A 6,862-nucleotide genomic window follows, 5' to 3' on the forward strand; every position below is an offset into this window, starting at 1 on the left:
CCCTGATGATGATGAGACAGTGGAGTTAGACTGTGACAAAACAGCAGACAGACTTGGACCTGCTTCCTCAGCAATGACTTCCATACTTGAAGAGGTCATGCCTGGAGTTCTGCATGACCGTGATGCTTGCCAAGGAGCAAGATCAGCAGTGTTAACTGAAGTATTTCTTTAATGCTGGGATCAAATTCACCTCCTGGAGGTAATACTTCTACACTCGGTGGGGTTAGACGGATAGAACAGCTGTGAGGGGTCAGTGTGGACCTGCAGGAATAAGACTGTGGGATGAATCCACAGCTGGTGTGAATGATCACACACGGAACACCAGTGTCCTGAAAGAGCTTGTGGCTCTGCTGTCTCCTGAGTCAGGCCAGCACATCTCACGCCACAGCCTCTCTCATTCCCTGTATTTGGCACACTGCTACATGCACTGATCCTTGGCACAATATATGTGACAGAGACAAAAGTTCTGGTAGATCCTGCTCCTTGACAGAGCTGTGACCTCTCTCCTGCTCTCCTCCACCTGGCATGGTGGAGGAGACTCCGTCCTCCAGAAGATGCAGGCTCTGCTCCTGGCATCTCCGGGTCAGATGGGTTCCTGGAGCCCCCTCGTGGCTCTTGCTACTGACAAGGTCCCACCGAAGCCATCCTTGAGGAGCTGCTGGTGAGGCCCACAGCACCCTGTGGCAGGTTTTCTTTGCAGCTCCACTGCTGGGGAGGCAGCAAGACCCACCTCGGGGATGTCACTGGGGAACAGGCACGGAAGTGAAAACAGAAACAGGAGTCTGAACAGGGCTGGTAGCCCCGTTGCAAAGTCATCTCCCTGCTTTGTGAGCCTGGGAGGAGACAAGTCCTTCGGAGGCTTTGTTGTCCCCTGCCCTTGAAGTCTGCTGCACGGTGTGATGTGACAGTCACGGGTGGAGATGGCCCAGACCTGGAGGGATGGAGAGAAAAGATGTGTGGACATGGAAAAAGGGGTTATAGGACATCAGGGAAAAGAAGGTGCATGGAGACGGGAAGGGAGATGCACAGAGATGGGAAAGGAGGCAAGGGGCGGCTCTGCCGAGAGGAGGGGGTTGCAGCTCCGAGGCAGCGTGCACAGGGGCGCTGGGCAGGGAAGCGCCTTGCTGCTCGGGGAGGTCCGCATGTCCCGCGGGGCACCACATGCCACTAGATGGCACTTGAACCTCTGCTTGGGGAGGCCGGCGAGGACAGCGGCCGGAGCACTGTGCGACGCGGAGGTCCGCGGGGGAGAGCCAGGAGCGCTGGACCCCGCGGCGGCTTTCCGAACTGCTGCTGGCAGGCAGCTCCACCGGTGATTCTGCCCCCTGGGCTGGGTAAACAGATATTTTAGAGGTGGGATGGCTTTTTTTTTGGCACAGATGAGTGGCACCCAGCCGTCCTTCCCTTCCCCTGCGCCGTGCTGGCCCTCCGCTTGCACCTGCCCCGCGGTAAGGCTCATGCCACCGCCCTCTGCAGAGGTGACTTGCTGAGGTAACAGGCAGCATCGACCGGAAGGTACCTAAAAAAAAAAAAATTAGTCTAGTGTGCTGTCAGCACAGCCCAGTGGCTATTTGCAATAAATCGATGCTTCGTTCGGCTGCAAGAGAAAATCAGATCTATAACACTGTGAATGGAAATATTGAGCCCTCTTTTCCCCCCTTTCAGCCCCATCCTCTGCCCCACATGCACACTTTGAGACACAGGTCACAGGAGGCACCCTGAACTATCAGAACATGTTCACGACTGATGTGTGATGATTGGGATTGTTTCAGCCACCTGCCATTCCTTCCTCTGCTGAGACTGGGGCATGCTAGGGGCAGTCTGAAAGGGTGTACAGAGGAAAAAATGCAGATAACCCTGAAACAAAACACGGGAAATCAAGATGTTGTGTCATATATTGGCCCAGTCAAATATATCTTCTACTGCTGGATCCTAGCCACTGCATCACTGGCTGCTGACAGCTCCCAGAGCTGTGACTGTGCTGGTGTTTAACCATGTGTGCTGGCCCTGACTTTGATGGGTGTTTTGGCATTGCTCCCCTTTGTATTTGGCTGGAAGGGAAGCCCCTAAATGCTTTTGAGAGTGTGAGATTTGAGGTGCTGAAGCATCATCCACCATGATAGGATACAGGCTTGGCTGTGCCCATGCCACTGTTGAAGGACAGGAACAAGACTTGTGAAGGATTTAGGCATTTAGTACCCACACAGGCACGCAGGAGAGCATCCTTTGTACACCTCTGAGAGAAAAAGACCCCTGAAACTTTTTTGGAGTAGTCCAGAGGAAAGCTGGGGCAGGGACAGACTCCAAAGCCTACAGTCCTGCCTCGCAGCCTGATGTTCCACATCCTTCCTGATCTAGTGGAACTCTTGGTATGGGAAAGGGTTTGTTTCCCATCCCCAAGTGCTCAGACCCAGAACTTTTCACTTGTCCAAGCACTTTTCTTGGCGGCAAGTGAGTCACTGGGGATCTCTGGACCCTGAAAGAGTACCACCAGAGCCAATCTCTCTCTGGACAAACCAGTGTCTTTTTAAAAGGCAGCGTGCAGTTGTAATGCTTTCAGACAAGCCCAAATCGCTGTGATTTCCCCCTGACCGAGAGGCTGTGAAATTGCAGTAGGGGCAGAACGTGGCAGAACTGAAGTGATTATGCGGGTGGTAGGGGATGATAGCAAATCCGTGGCATTGGAGGGGACTGCATGCTGTGCTGTGCTCCTGAGCACAGATAATGTGAGACGGCTGAGCGCAATCAACAGTTTGTTTGCAGGACCTTGCTTCCCTGGGGAAAAAATAAAAGCAAAAAAGACCCAGAAGAAGTCTCAGAGCACAGTTTCCTTCTCTTTTTTTCATTTCCAAAAGCTTGGCCTGGCTGAAGCCTGTCAGGCTGAAGCCTGACTCACATCAACACCATGATGTGAGTCACTGCTGGCCCTGATAGTGCCAGCCCCTGCTCATATGCCCTGGGTTCTTCACTGCGATTCCCCATAGCTCATAGGTCCCATCACTTGGGTCTGCAGCCCCTGCTCTGGCCACATAACTCTGCCCTAAATGCAGCCTCTTTCTCCACTTGGGAAGCCTGAAAACCCATCTCCTGGGGAATCCAAAGCTTCCTGCTGCTGGAGAAGATGGATGTCCATTTTCTCCTGGGACCAGCAGACCCTTCAAGTCTCCCCCACGGGGAATCCTTTTCTACTGGGTTGTTGGAACCATTTCTAGATGTGGTGGTGGTGGGGCTGTGATGGACATGGAAGCCTGCAGGCCTTAGCTAGCTGCAGTGATGAACTAACCCGTTCCTGCAGGTGATGCATTGGGTTTGCCTGCTTGCTAGGCTCTAGGTTATCGTGGCACCAAGCAGGATAGTAACCAGGGAGCAGTTTTCCATAAGCAGTGGCTCCCAGCGGTGCCATTCAGTCCTTGGTGGAGCTGGGGTGGGCAGGCAATTTGCTGTCCGTCACTGGGGCTGGGGACACCGCCCATGTGTGCCATGACCAACGCATATCTATGCTTCAGGCCCCTGTCTGTGTCCTTGGTAGGAAGTGTTTTCAAGGCTAGAGGTGTTCTCATTATGTTGGCTGCCTCAAGCAACATGGCCTTGAAAGAAAAGAACCCGAGGAAGGTCTAGTGTGTGAAGTGTCGCTGTGCAATCCAGCACTTCTGGACCTGGTGAGGCCAAAACTGATGGCAACCCCCTGGTTCTGGACTGGCTCAGTGATGAGGCAGCTCTTCCCGTACAGGTGCCAGTGCAAAGGGACTCATTTGCTCCAAGGCAGGAGGAGAAACATCCCCTGTTGCTGCCAGCATGGAAACCCGTACAACTGCAGGGCCTTTCAGTTACTCCAGGAACTGTTCCTCTTGCCTCTGACGTGAGGCTGTCTCTGGGATGGGACATGGCAGCTCAGATTTGCTAAGGCTAGGAGGTAGTACAGATGTTTGGAGGTGTGTGGCAAGATGTCTCAGACAAGTCCTTTGATGGTTGATGCTAGTGCACGCCCTGTTACTGCTGAAGAGAACCCTCAGGTCCCCACAGCCATGGCTAAATGTGTGCATTGCCTGAGAGGCTGCACCTCTCACGACACAGCATCTATGGCAGGAGCCCAGTGCCTCCTACCTCAGTTTCCCTCAGTGTCACTTTCTCACAGTGAGGACTGTTGAGGCATGCGAGATGCTCTGGCATCAGAAGAGCCAAACGATTAGTCATAATGGTAATGCAAATGTTGAAGTCATTGCTCCACCACCTGATAAATGTGCTTCCCAGAGCTGCTGCCTTTAATGTGGCCAGTTGAAGGGCCAGCTGTCCCAGCCCTCCAGCACCCCTGTCCAAGAAGGTGTGGGTATTTAACCCTTCCACTGACTATCCCTTGGAGCAGCAATATGAAAACTGGAAACTCGTGGCAAGGCACAGACAGGGAAGTAGGACAGGACTTGGTGAAGGAGGATGTGGGGAGGGGACTGTAAGCTGTTTGCTTGCCTCTGCGAGTTACTCCAAGCCAGCCCGGGAGCAGTCATTCTTCATGTGGGCTGCGTGGGTCTTGCTGCAGAGTATTATCGACAAACACCAGCTCTGCTCTCATTAACAACCTGTTAATCATCTGCTGCCTGTCATTAGGAGCTGTGCAGAGACCCTGTGAATGGCAGGCAATGCATAACGTGTACTGTAGGCTGGAGGAGGCACACGGTTTATAGATCACATAGCTGGAGACAGGAGTGCCGGGTGGATTTTAACAACCCACTTGCATTTATGAGACCCAGCAATGGGCCATTAGTTATCTTCAAAATCTGCTGTGGCTTGTGCTTTTACGCACAGCCGCAGTTACCATGTCATTCAAGTCACGTTTTGGCTCTTACTCATGCCCCAGCCAAGCCCTCCAAGACACAGAATCTGAGCTGGTGATGAGCTGTAGGTTTGAGAGAAGCAGAAGTTTGTTAGTCCTGTGGGCAGCAGCATCAGAGAAGAGTGGTGCCCTGGGCTGTATTTGTGGAGAGCAATTGCTGCATTATTCATTCATGAGTGCGTTCTTTGGGGGTGTATTTGAGCACAAAAATTGATACCAATATTTCTAGCATCGCAGAACTATTTGCGTGCAGCTGATTTCACTTTCTGTCAGGATGCAGCCACTTTTGGGGCAGAGTACAGGTACCAAGAGCACATTACCAGTGCAGAAACAAAGCGGGGTACAGTGGTGAAGGGACAAGTCAGAAGCCAATGCTGAGACACCAGCAGACAGTGACCCAGACACACCTACGCCCTTGCTGACACATAGAAGAAACTTAAATATCGGTTTTACACCTCAGACAGAGCTCTGCAGCTTTGGGGCACAGCACAGGACTAGGCTCCCATCAAAGAGGAGGGTGCTGGAGGTTAGCACTGCTCACTGCTCTGACTCAGGTGCACTGGATTTCCCTGGGGACCAGTGAGAGGGAGTCGGGAAATTGTATAAATGGTAACAGAGCAGCTGGGGATTGTGTTGTTATACTGAGCTTGGAAGGACTGTTTCTCTGTGATCCCTCTGCTCTGTCTCCCTCCTCTGCTGTTTCTGTCAGCATCAGGCTCAGGGTACACAGAAGGGTGAGTAAATGCTCAGAAAGCTGAGGGATCCAGTCTGGGTGAGGTGTGTGTGCCTGATCTTTAGGAAAGCATGGTGGGTTGGGTGGGGACACCTGGGACTTCCTGTGGGCGAAGTGTGTAGGCTTCTCTGGTCACAGAGGATTTTCTTGTGAGCCAGCTACGTCCATTTTCTCCTTAATGGTATCTTTACAGAGCTTGTGGGGGCTGAGCTGGGACACACAAACCTTTGCTCAGCTCTGGGTTCGCCAGGGAAAGCTGGTCTATGATGGCTGAAGGCTGGAGGGTGCAATATGCAGAAGATGAGCTGTGTATATAGCCAGTGTAGGAGGGTGAAGATGCTGTGTGCTACCATGCTATAAACAGCGATGAAGATACCAAACCCACGTAAACAGGCCACTGGGGAGACCCTAGCAGCCTTAACAAGAGGCTGAAGGACCATCCAGCCTCATTGCATGCAGCAGCTGCCAGCGTTGAGCTATGCTTCATGTCTCATCAGTGCTGGGGAATTGTGGGAAAAGAGAAGCAAAAGGTGAAACCAGAGATGGAGAGAGAGAAGGTGGACAAAAAATGTGACTTAGATCCCTTTCCAAGTGAGAAAATCTTGACTGTGTTACAGCACTGTGAGGGGATGGGGTTGGCTCACTCAGCGGGTTTTGGGTTACCCCACAGCAGCACTGCAGCATGGTGGACTGTTGGTGTAGTCAGTAAAAGCATCTGGTTTGATGTGTACATCTATGGAGTGACTATGTGAGTGACAAATGTGAGTGCATCAGTGCTGTGAGCAAAGGTGAGCTCCTGGGCTGCTTAGGGCTGGACCTGACAACCTGGAAATGTCCTGTACTTTCCTCTGAAGTAATTAACTTCGGGGACAAGGTGATGATTGCAGGGAGTAGCTGCTGGTTCCAGCCTGTCCCAGCTGCTTTGTGCCATTATTGTTTTGTGGAAACTTTTTTCCTTAGCTGAGTAATTTCATTTATAAAATGCTGAAGCGTCAGCTAGGATCAAGTCCTGCCTTTCGTTTTCTGTTTCTGCTTAAATGAATATTGATGTAATGTTTATCTTTCTTTAATATTCATGTTGATAAAGGACTTGAAGCCATTTACTTTTAATTACATCCTTCTTTGGGAAACAGTCTAGTGCGATTAGAGACCTTCCAGTGCATGAAAGAAAAAAACCAAACTTTTTGCCTTCTCTTCCAGAATTGTCAAACGATGTTCCTGGGGCATCCCCTTTCCTTCTGCCATGGTGGACTGGGAGAGGGTACTTCTGTGCAGGAATCCTCTGGACTGTGGACCCTGCT

The sequence above is a fragment of the Buceros rhinoceros genome, unplaced genomic scaffold (assembly GCF_000710305.1).
Source record: "Buceros rhinoceros silvestris isolate BGI_N320 unplaced genomic scaffold, ASM71030v1 scaffold2312, whole genome shotgun sequence".
Classification (NCBI taxonomy): Eukaryota; Metazoa; Chordata; class Aves; order Bucerotiformes; family Bucerotidae; genus Buceros; species Buceros rhinoceros.